Below are 12,685 nucleotides of genomic sequence, written 5' to 3' on the forward strand. Positions count from 1 at the left end.
AGTATGTATGCAAATAACATACCTGTGGTCACATCACTGCCCGGTCCTAGCGCCGGCAACAAGGAATCCTGTAAGTCTGTTCTGTGCACGCTGTAAAGATCTGTGAGGATCTACAAGTCTTCAGTCACATACAGACGTGCAGACTTGAGTCCAGATTTGAGGATGAATGTTAATTTTTATTGAGTAGATCAATATGGTGTATAAAGTATTGCACTTTGTACTACTTACAAAAACAAATATGTATACTCCAAATCAAAGAATACTTCATAAAGGGGTTTTCCAGGCTGAGGAGACTGCTATCACCCTACGTGTCTCCACACTGCTGAATTATGACAAAATGCTATGTGTTTCCAATGTATTCACACTGACCACATGCAGTATACTGATAGAGAGATACCGATAAATGTAATATACTAATGTAATCAAACAGATCACAGACAGTGTGGTGCAGCAGCTGTAAGGGGTGTATTGGGGCTAGCTTATGCCCTACATGCCTTTGCATACTTTCCTAATAAATGGGGTACGTTTTACCTTTAATGTCAGTCATGTGGTACTGTTTTATAGTGCACTAACATGTCAAACTGTGTGCTTATGTTCATGTAATGCATAAGTTATATATATATCTTTATGGGTTAGGGATAGAGATAGAGAGCTATATCGATTTAGGATGGTTTAGTATTAACAAGGGATCATTTAGGATGTAGAACAGTGGGAGGCACTGTAGAATAAGAGATTAGATTGTATTAAGATAAGAACTGGTATCAGCCAGAAGAGGACAGTTGAGAAAGGGGGTGGATTCAGTGTAGTGGCAGGAAGAGTGTCTCCCTGAGGTAATCAGTTAGTAGAGTTGAGCAGAGCTGCTAGGTTGTGAGAGTAACAAGTCTGTGAGGAGAAGCTCAAAAGTCCAGGCCCTATGGTAGGTATGAGACACGAGGTGGAGAGGATCAGAGCAGCATGAGAGAGACAGCAGCTAAGCTTAATGATATATCCCACAACATCCAAGTCCTACGGTATGACAAGGATTGGCAGTGGCATCCTTTAGTTTTGCCGAGGATGGGGAAAGTGGATGGGGAGCATCAGGAAGAAGCTAGCATGGCTACTCATGGAGCTGCGGAACCGGAGGATACGGTACGGGAATAAGAAATGTCAGGAAGGACCAGGGACAGTTCAGGGAAAGGGATGTCCTTGAAGTATGAAGATTACGGTGCCGTGTCTGTGATAAAACTGGACAGGTTCAGAAAAGTTGTTTCATTAAAAATGAACTTGGACTCAGACCTTCATTATGTGGTGCTGAAGAACTCTGGAATGTAGCAATCTGAGGAAAACTCGATTTCACAAGTGAGTGACTGGCAATTTGTACACATTACTCAGACTGGACATGATGTTTATGCAGCGGAGTGCCAGAGTGTGGAAATACAGAAGCCCCTCGGCATGACTACCACCCTGGCCCCTGTTACAAAGCAACAAAGGCAAACACAGTTCTGGGATTATTAAGAGAGCATAGAGTCTAGATCATGTGATGTAATTATCCCCTTTACTCCTCTTTGGTCAGACCTCATTTTGAATACTGGGTCCAGTTCTGGGCATCACATCTTAACCCCTTCCTGACATGCGCCGTACTAGTACAGCTCTGCGGGAAGTGCATTCCCGCAAGCAGCAGTACTAGTATGGCACTGCGATCGCGCAGCCTCACACTGAGTGCCCTGACGATTGCGTCCAGGTGTCAACTGTTTGTGACAGCAGACACCCCGCAGCAATCCCCACTAGCGGTGCTAGCACCGATTGTGGGCATTTAATCCCTTGGATGCCACTGTCAGTACTGACAGCGGCATAGAGAACAATTACACAGGGAGGGGGCTCCCTGCGCTCTCCCACCGGAACAGCGTGATGCAATCGCATTGTACCTGTGGTCCTCATGGAGACTCCTGTCTCGAAGATGGCTGCGGTGTCCTTCCGGGTCCTTCAGTGAGGTGGCTATTCAGTGTCTGCTAAAAGCAGGATCTGAGAAGCCTCCTTCACTGCCTGTCAGATCGCTGATGTGATGCAGTGCAAGTGCAAAGTGTCAGATCAGCGATCTGACACTATATATTATGATGTCCCACACTGGGACACTGTAAAAAAGTTAAAAAAAAATATATATATTAGCAAGTATAATAATAGTTTTTCAAAAATTCCTAAATAAATAAAGAAAATAAATAAATATTTTCCCAATAAATATATTTATTTGTTTAAATAAAAAAAAAAAAACAATAAAAGTACACATATTTGGAATCGCTGTGTCTGTAACGACCCACTCTATAAAACTGTCCCACTAGTTAATCCCTTTAGTGAAAAAAATAAATAAAAAACTAGGGAAAAAATAATGCTTTATCATCATACTGCTGAACAAATAGGGCAATAAAACGCGATCAAAAAGACGGATGTAAATAAAAATGATACTGCTGAAAATGTCATCTTGCCCTGTAAAATCAAGGTGCCATACAGCTCCATTAGCAGAAAAATAAAAATGTTATAGCTCACAGAATAAAGCGATGCAAAAATAATTATTTTTTCTATAAACTAGTTTTTATTGTGTAAAAGCACCAAAACGTAAAAAAGATATAAATGAAGTATCGCTGTAATCGTACTGACCCAAAGAATAGAGCTGCCTTACTAATTTTACCACACGTGGAATGGTATACAAACAAAAAAACGAAAAGCAGTTCCTGAATTGCTGGTTTTTGTTCATTCTGTCCCCTGAAAATCAGAATAGAAAGGGATCAAAAAATGTCATGCGCCCGAAAATGGTACCTATAAATAACGTCAGCTCGTCCTGCAAAAAACAAGTCCTCACATGACTCTGTCGGCCAAAATATAAAAATATTACAGCTCTCAAAATATGGTGATGCAAAAACTAGCTTTCGCAATAAAAAGTGTCTTTTAGTGTGTGACAGCAGTCAAACATAAAAACACGATATAAATCTGGTATCGCTGTAATTGCACCGACCCGAAGAATAAAGTCGCCTAATTACTTATACCACACGAGGAACAGCATAAAAAATAAATAAAACCAGTTCTTCACATGCTATTGATTTTTTCATTCTGCCTCCCAAAGATCGCAGAAAGGTTTGGTGCACATTTATCCTGCGCTCTGTGCTGAGTTCTTGTACCGGGGTTTCTGTGTAAATCTCTGAAATACGTGATTTAGACAGAACCCCTGGGGGAAAATTCCCTATAATGAGGCAGATAGAGGCACTGTGGACGCCGGTGTCCATCTTTTTAGGATTGCACAGTTTTGTGCACCACTGAACAAAGGCCAGACGGGGTCCAGAGTAAATCTGCAGCCTCATTATAGTGAATGGATCCCTCAGGGGTTTCATCTGTCATGTCACTCAGAGATTTAGATGGAAACCCCAAAGTAAGCGGTCAGCGTAGAGCGCCAAATAAATGTGATCCCAAACATTATGTAAAATGTTCCCAATAAAAGCTTCAACTCCATCCACAAAAAAGCAGGTCCCCATTCATGTCTGCCATCTATTAACAGAAATATAGGGGGCTTCCACATTACTGGTAGTACAAAGGCTCTGGAAAAGCAAAATGGTTCCTCACCAGCCAAAAGAAATTCAGCAAATTCTCCGCTCCCAAATCCAAATGCCCCTCAATTCTGATTCCCAGTGTGCCTAAACAACATTTAGTGCCCACATGTTTGGCATTTCTGTAGTGAAGCGAACCTGCCTAATTTGCAGGTGCGTGTCCCAAGAAGCATTAGCTGGGCATAATGTACTAGTCACTACAACGTACTGGTCACTACAATGGCAGTTTGCAATTTTCACTCAGCAACTGCTGACTATTTTTGGTAAACACACATGTAGTCAAAATTATCACTACATCTGTAGATAAATTCCCAAAGTGTTATAATTTCCAAAATAGGGTCACTTGAGGGGGTTTCCACTGTTTAGGCACATCAGGGACTCTCCAAATTCGACATGGCATCCGGTAATTATTCCAGTAAATTTTACATTCAAAAAGTCAAATAGCGCTCCTTCCCTTCCAAGCCCTGCCATGCGCTCAGACAGTAGTATTTCCCCACACGTGGGGTATCGGTGTGCTCAGGCGAAATTGCACAACAAATACTTTGGAGCAATTTCACCTTTTACCCTTATGAAAATGCAAAATATTGAGCTAAAACAGATTTATTTTGGAAAAATTGGATTTTTTTTATTTCCACGGCTTAACGTTATAAACAAGGAGCAAGTTTACAGAAGAGCTACCAGGATGGTAAGCGGACTGCAAACTATATCCTACAAGGAACGGTTAACCCCTTCATGACCCAGCCTATTTTGACCTTAAAGACCTTGCCGTTTTTTGCAATTCTGACCAGTGTCCCTTCATGAGGTAATAACTCAGGAACGCTTCAATGGATCCTAGCGGTTCTGAGATTGTTTTTTCGTGACATATTGGGCTTCATGTTAGTGGTAAATTTAGGTCAATAAATTCTGTGTTTATTTGTGATAAAAACGGAAATTTGGCGAAAATTTTGAAAATTTCGCAATTTTCACATTTTGAATTTTTATTCTGTTAAACCAGAGAGTTATGTGACACAAAATAGTTAATAAATAACATTTCCCACACGTCTACTTTACATCAGCACAATTTTGGAAACAAAATTTTTTTTTGCTAGGAAGTTATAAGGGTTAAAATTTGACCAGCGATTTCTCATTTTTACAACGAAATTTACAAAACCATTTTTTTTAGGGACCACCTCACATTTGAAGTCAGTTTGAGGGGTCTATATGGCTGAAAATACCCAAAAGTGACACCATTCTAAAAACTGCACCCCTCAAGGTGCATAAAACCACATTCAAGAAGTTTATTAACCCTTCAGGTGCTTCACAGCAGCAGAAGCAACATGGAAGGAAAAAATGAACATTTAACTTTTTAGTCACAAAAATGATTTTTCAGCAACAATTTTTTTATTTTCCCAATGGTAAAAGGAGAAACTGAACCACGTACGTTGTTGTCCAATTTGTCCTGAGTACGCTGATACCTCATATGTGGGGGTAAACCACTGTTTGGGCGCACGGCAGGGCTTGGAAGGGAAGGAGCGCCATTTGACTTTTTGAATGAAAAATTGGCTGCACTCTTTAGCGGACACCATGTCACATTTGGAGAGCCCCCGTGTGCCTAAAAATTGGAGCTCCCCCACAAGTGACCCCATTTTGGAAACTAGACGCCCCAAGGAACTTATCTAGATGCATAGTGAGCCCTTTAAACCCCCAGGTGCTTCACAAATTGATCCGTAAAAATGAAAAAGTACTTTTTTTTCACAAAAAAATTCTTTTAGCCTCAATTTTTTCATTTTCACATGGACAACAGGATAAAATGGATCCTAAAATTTGTTTGGCAATTTCTCCTGAGTACATCGATACTTCACATGTGGGGGTAAACCACTGTTTGGGCACATGGTAAGGCTCGGAAGGGAAGGAGCGCCATTTGACTTTTTGAATGAAAAATTATCTCCATCGATAGCGGACACCATGTCGCGTTTGGAGAGACCCTGTGTGCTTAAACATTGGAGCTCCCCCACAAGTGACCCCATTTTGGAAACTGGACCCCCCAAGGAACTTATCTAGATGCCTAGTGAGCACTTTAAACCCTCAGGTGCTTCACAAATTGATCCGTAAAAATGAAAAAGTACTTTTTTTTCACAAAAAATTTATTTTCGCCTCAATTTTTTCATTTTCACATGGGCAATAGGATAAAATGGATCCTAAAATTTGTTGAGCAATTTCTCCCGAGTACGCCGATACCTCATATGTGGGGGTAAACCACTGTTTGGGCACACGGCAGGGCTCGGAAGGGAAGGCGCGCCTTTTAACTTTTTGAATGGAAAATTAGCTCCAATTGTTAGCGGACACCATGTCGCATTTGGAGAGCCCCTGTGTGCCTATGCAATGGAGCTCTCTCACAAGTGACCCCATTTTGGAAACTAGACCCCCCAAGGAACTTATCTAGATGCATACTGAGCACTTTAAACCCCCAGGTGCTTCACAGAAGTTTATAATGCAGAGCCATGAAAATAAAAAATAATTTTTCTTTTCTCAAAAATGATTTTTTAGCCTGGAATTTCCTATTTTGCCAATGGTAATAGGAGAAATTGGACCACAAATGTTGTTGTCCAGTTTGTCCTGAGTATGCAGATACCCCATATGTGGGGGTAAACCACTGTTTGGGCGCACGGCAGGGCTCAGAAGGGAAGGCACGCCATTTGGCTTTTTAAATGGAAAATTATCTCCAATCATTAGCGGACACCATGTCGCGTTTGGAGAGCCCCTGTGTGCCTAAACATTGGAGATCCCCCAGAAATTACCCCATTTTGGAAACTAGACCCCTAAAGGAACTAATCTAGATGTGTAGTGAGCACTTTGAACCCTCAAGTGCTTCACAGAAGTTTATAACGCAGAGCCATGAAAATAAAAAAAAAAAATTATTTTCTCAAAAATGAATTTTAGCCCGCAATTTTTTATTTTCCCAAGGGTAACAGGAGAAATTTGACCCCAAAAGTTGTTGTCCAGTTTCTCCTGAGTACGCTGATACCCCATATGTGGGGGTAAACCACTGTTTAGGCACATGCTGGGGCTCGGAAGTGAAGTAGTGACGTTTTGAAATGCAGACTTTGATGGAATGCTCTGCGGGCGTCACGTTGCGTTTGCAGAGCCCCTGATGTGGCTAAACAGTAGAAACCCCCCACAAGTGACCCCATTTTGGAAACTAGACCCCGAAAGGAACTTATCTAGATGTGAGGTGAGCACTTTGAACCCCCAAGTGCTTCACAGAAGTTCATAACACAGAGCAGTGAAAATAATAAATACGTTTTCTTTCCTCAAAAATAATTTTTTAGCCCAGAATTTTTTATTTTCCCAAGGGTTACAGGAGAAATTGGACCACAAAAGTTGTTGTCCAGTTTCTCCTGAGTACGCTGATACCCCATGTGTGGGGGTAAACCACTGTTTGGGCACACGTGGGGGCTCAGAAGGGAAGTAGTGACTTTTGAAATGCAGACTTTGATGGAATGGTCTGCGGGCGTCACATTGCGTTTGCAGAGCCCCTGGTGTGCCTAAACAGTAGAAACCCCCCACAAGTGACCCCATTTTGGAAACTAGACCCCCAAAGGAACTTATCTAGATGTGTGGTGAGCACTTTCAACCCCCAAGTGCTTTACAGAAGTTTATGACGCAGAGCCGTGAAAATAATAAATACGTTTTCTTTCCTCAAAAATAATTTTTTAGCCCAGAATTTTTTATTTTCCCAAGGGTTACAGGAGAAATTGGACCACAAAAGTTGTTGTCCAGTTTCTCCTGAGTATGCTGGTACCCCATGTGTGGGGGTAAACCACTGTTTGGGCACACGTGGGGGCTCAGAAGGGAAGTAGTGACTTTTGAAATGCAGACTTTGATGGAATGGTCTGCGGGCGTCACGTTGCGTTTGCAGAGCCCCTGGTGTGCCTAAACAGTAGAAACCCCCCACAAGTGACCCCATTTTGGAAACTAGACCCCCCAAGGAACTTATCTAGATATGTGGTGAGCACTTTGAACCCCCAAGTGCTTCACAGACGTTTACAACGCAGAGCCGTGAAAATAAAAAATCATTTTTCTTTCCTCAAAAATGATGTTTTAGCAAGCAATTTTTTATTTTCTCAAGGGTAACAGGAGAAATTGGACCCCAGTAATTGTTGCGCAGTTTGTCCTGAGTATGCTGGTACCCCATATGTGGGGGTAAACCACTGTTTGGGCACACGTCGGGGTTCGGAAGTGAGGGAGCACCATTTGAATTTTTGAATACAAGATTGGCTGGAATCAATGGTGGCGCCATGTTGCGTTTGGAGACCCCCTGAAGTGCCTAAACAGTGGAAACCCCTCAATTCTACCTCCAACACACCCCTAACCCTTATCCCAACTGTAGCCGTAACCCTAATCACAACCCTAACCCCAACACACCCCTAACCACAACCCTAACCCCAACACACCCCTAACCCTAACCACAACCCTAATTCCAACCCAACTCTAAGGCTATGTGCCAACGTTGCGGATTCGTATGAGATTTTTCAGCATCATTTTTGAAAAATCCGCGGGTAAAAGGCACTGCGTTTTACCTGTGGATTTACCGTGGATTTCCAGTGTTTTTTGTGCGGATTTCACCTGTGGATTCCTATTGAGGAACAGGTGTAAAACGCTGCGGAATCCGCACAAAGAATTGGCATGCTGCGGAAAATACAACGCAGCGTTCCCGCGCGGTATTTTCTGCACCATGGGCACAGCGGATTTGGTTTTCCATATGTTTACATGGTACTGTAAACCCGATGGAACACTGCTGCGGATCCGCAGCGGCCAATCCGCACCGTGTGCACATAGCCTAATTCTAAAGGTATGTGCACACGCTGCGGAAAACGCTGCGGATCCGCAGCAGTTTCCCATGAGTTTACAGTTCAATGTGAACCTATGGGAACCAAAAATCGCTGTACACATGCTGCGGAAAAACTGCACGGAAACGCAGCGGTTTACATTCCGCAGCATGTCACTTCTTTCTGCGGATTCCGCAGCGGTTTTAGAACTGCTCCAATAGAAAATCGCAGTTGTAAAACCGCAGTGAAATGCGCAGAAAAACCGTGGTAAATCCACGATAAATCGGCAGCGGTTTAGCACTGTGGATTTTTCAAATCCGCTGCGGAAAAATCCGCATAGGACCAGAATACGTGTGCACATACCGAAACCCTAACCCTAGCCCTAACCCTACCCCTAACCCTACCCCTACCCCTAACCCTAGCCCTAACCCTACCCCTACCCCTAACCCTAACCCTACCCCTAACCCTAGTTCTTACCCCAACCTTAGTGAAAAAAAAAAAAATTCTTTATTTTTTTTATTGTCCCTATCTATGGGGGTGACAAAGGGGGGGGTCATTTACTATTTTTTTTATTTTGATCACTGAGATAGGATATATCTCAGTGATCAAAATTCACTCTGGAACGAATCTGCCGGCCGGCAGATTCGGCGGGCGCACTGCACATGCGCCCGCCATTTTGGAAGATGGCGGCGCCCAGGAAAGAAGACGGACGGACCTCGGGCGGCCAGGTAAGTATAAGGGGGGGGAGATCAGGGCACGGGGGGGGGCGTCGGAGCACGGGGGGGTGGATCGGATCATGGGGGGGGTGGATCGGAACACGGGAGGGAGGATTGGAGCACGGGGAAGGATTGGAGCACGGGGTGAGGGATCGCTGTGCGGGGGGGGTGGATCAGAGCACGGGGGGGGGTCGCTGTGTGCGGGGGGGGGGATCGGAGTGCGGGGGGGTTTGATTGCAGCACAGGGGGTGTGATTGGTGCACGGGGAAGCGGACAGGAGGACGGGGGAGCGGAGCACAGGACGGAGGGGAGCGGACCACAGATCGGGGGGCTGGGGGGGCGATCGGAGGGGTGGGGTGGGTGCACATAAGTGTTTCCAGCCATGGCCGATGATATTGCAGCATCGGCCATGGCTGGATTGTAATATTTCACCAGTTTTTTAGGTGAAATATTACAAATCGCTCTGATTGGCAGTTTCACTTTCAACAGCCAATCAGAGCGATCGTAGCCACGAGGGGGTGAAGCCACCCCCCCTGGGCTAAACTACCACTCCCCCTGTCCCTGCAGATCGGGTGAAATGGGAGTTAACCCTTTCACCCGGCCTGCAGGGACGCGATCTTTCCATGACGCATATGCTGCGTCATGGGTCGGAATGGCACCGACTTTCATGACGCAGCGTATGCGTCAAAGGTCGGGAAGGGGTTAAAGGATCTGGCAATATTTAGCTTGCAAAAAAAGTTTAAGAGGAGACTTACAGTGGAATGTAAACGTTTGGGCACCCCTGGTCAAAATTACAGTTAAGCAAGTTGAAGATAATTCGATCTCCAAGAGACCAAAAGTTAAAGATGACATGTTTGCTTTTTATTTTAGACAAAAAAAAGAAATTATATATATATATATATATATATATATATATATACATATATATATATATATATATATATATATATATATATTGTAGCATGGCTAAAGGGTGTGTAGTCGATGGGAGGTATGTGCCACATAAGTGCCTTGTTGCTATAATGTAGCCCGGAGTATTTCTTTCTTGCACATAATCTTGTATATATATGTATTTCAGGACCTGTGGTGATGTCAGACCACATGGCTAATCATGTGATGGGTTACTGGGTGTGGTTAGCTCTATATAAGACTGGCTAATGCTTTACACAGCAGATATGTGTGGAGGTGAAACCCTCCTGAGTGTGTTACGGCTTCAGGACTGAGCCGGATGAACTGGACACTTGTTTTTCTTTGCCTGAACCAAAGGCTATTTGCTTTCTGTTGTTTTGCCATATGGTTTATGAAGCAATAAACCCAGTGAACTTTAAAGGAACATGCCTCCTGAGTGTCAGCCGTCGCAGCTGAGTGAGTGGAACCCCTACAATTGGTGGTAGAAGTGCTGGCAGCGGTCCCAGCAGAGACGTCAGTCCATTGCTTAATGTCCTGGGTCAAGTCTGTTGCAAGTCAGCAAGCATCGCCAGGGAAAATGGAGGACCTGCTGAAACACTTGGTTCAGTTACAGTCACAGCAGGAGCAACGGCAGAGCCAGCAGGAGCAAAGGCAGCAAGAGACCAACAGGCTGTTGATGCAGCAGATACAACAGAGCCAGCAGGAGCAACGGCAGCAGATGCAACAAAGCCAGCAGGAGCAACGGCAGCAGATGCAGCTTCTGGTAACCGCCATCCAGGGCAAGATGAGCGCCCCAACCCCAGGTCTGGCTGATGACACCCACGTCCGGAAGACGGTAAGACGCGCATTGCAGAAAATGACCCCCGGGGATGATGTTGAGGCATTCCTGACGGTGTTTGAGAGGGTCGCTGAGAGGGAAAAACTTCCGCCAGAGCAGTGGGCAGAGGTATTGGCGCCATACCTGACGGGAGAACCCCAGAGGGCGTACTATGACTTGACCTTGCAGGATGCCAAAGAGTATCACAAATTGAAAGCCGAGATTCTCGCACGTTTGGGGGTGACACTGACTGTCAGGGCACAGCGAGTTCACGGCTGGGCCTATCACCGGGACAAACCACCTCGCTCCCAAATGTTTGATCTGTTGCACCTGGTCCAGAAATGGCTGCAGCCAGAGTCATCTACTCCTGCACAGATGGTAGAACGGGTGATGATGGATCGGTTTGTACATTCCCTCCCAAGGCCTATACAGTCTTGGGTTGCCCAGGGTGATCCCCATAATGCCGACGAGCTGATCGGACTGGTTGAGAGATACCAAGGGTTGGAAGGCTCCTTCGGGAGGCAGCCCATGCCATACTGGGGGTCCCAGAAGGCAGCTGAGTCCCAAAAAGGGGTGGTGCGTCCAAGGTCACAAAGGGCGGGGGAGGTGGTGCCCAAGGTCCCCACGGGGGATATTATTTGTTGGAAGTGCCACAGGCCAGGACATATAGCTGCCCATTGTTCCCAAACCACTGAGCAGATGGACTGCAGCATGGGACGCCGTTGTTCATACTTTGCGTATCCAGCCTGCAGTGTGAACTCTCCGCCCAACGAGGGACCTCAAGCGTGTCCCGTAAAGGTGAACGGTCGAGCAGTAATGGCACTGTTAGACTCGGGGAGCCTAGTGACCCTGGTGAGGGCCACTTTTCCTCTTCACCTGCTCCCGGGAAAGAAGGTTGGAGTGCGGTGCATACATGGTGATGCAAAGGACTACCCTATGGCCAGGGTGGACATTGAAACGGCATGTGGCACTGAATCCCACATAGTCGGCGTCGTTCAGGACTTGTTGCACCCTATAATTATTGGCCGGGATTTCTGTTTGTTTTGGGATTTGTGGGGGAAAGGTTCTGAGCTCCCTAACAAGAGTAGGGAACCAATGAACCCTGGAGGGGTGTCGCCACACCCAGAGACAGACAGGTTTCCTTTTTGTGTTCTGGTTGGGGATGAGGAGGAAGTGTCCCCTGCATCTGACATTCTGGAGTTAGAGGTATCCGGTGAAAATTTTGGGACTGCCCAACATAGGGACCCCACTCTGAGGGAAGCCTTTAATAATGTCACAGTTATTGACGGGGTGGTACAGAATTCGGGGGCAGACACAAGATTTCCCCATTTTCTGATGAGTGGGGAGTTGTTGTACCGGGTCACAAAAATAAGGGAGGAGTTGGTAGAGCAGTTGCTAGTGCCGGGTCCGTATAGGCGGAAGGTGTTGGACATGGCCCATTCACATATCTTGGGTGGACACCTAGGGGTGGAAAAAACGCAGGAACGGGTTATGCAGAGGTTCTATTGGCCTGGGTGTCACCGGGAAATAGTGAACTATTGCAGGTCCTGCCCTACATGTCAGCTAACTGCTCCCACTCCTCATTTCCGGAACCCCCTTGTGCCACTGCCCATTATTGAGGTGCCGTTCGAGAGAATTGCCATGGACTTGGTCGGTCCCTTAGTTAAATCAGCTCGGGGCCATCAGTATATATTAGTCATCCTGGACTATGCCACACGCTATCCTGAGACAATTCCCTTGAGAAATTCTTCCTCCAAGAGCATAGCCCGTGAGTTGGTCCATGTCTTTTCCCGGACAGGTCTGCCAAAGGAGATCCTGACTGACCAGGGTACACCTTTCATGAGCAAGGTGATGAGGGAGTTA

At 45.4% G+C, this 12,685-nt stretch overlaps 1 protein-coding gene across 1 annotated transcript in view; it reads right to left on the minus strand.

Moving 5' to 3' along the window:
- The window catches only part of LOC138638116 (probable cation-transporting ATPase 13A4), a 542,444-nt gene that overhangs the window by 110,128 nt on the left and 419,631 nt on the right, over window positions 1-12,685 (minus strand). The gene's annotated exons all lie outside the window — the stretch shown is intronic.

This window comes from Ranitomeya imitator, chromosome 5 (assembly GCF_032444005.1).
Source record: "Ranitomeya imitator isolate aRanImi1 chromosome 5, aRanImi1.pri, whole genome shotgun sequence".
Classification (NCBI taxonomy): domain Eukaryota; kingdom Metazoa; phylum Chordata; class Amphibia; order Anura; family Dendrobatidae; genus Ranitomeya; species Ranitomeya imitator.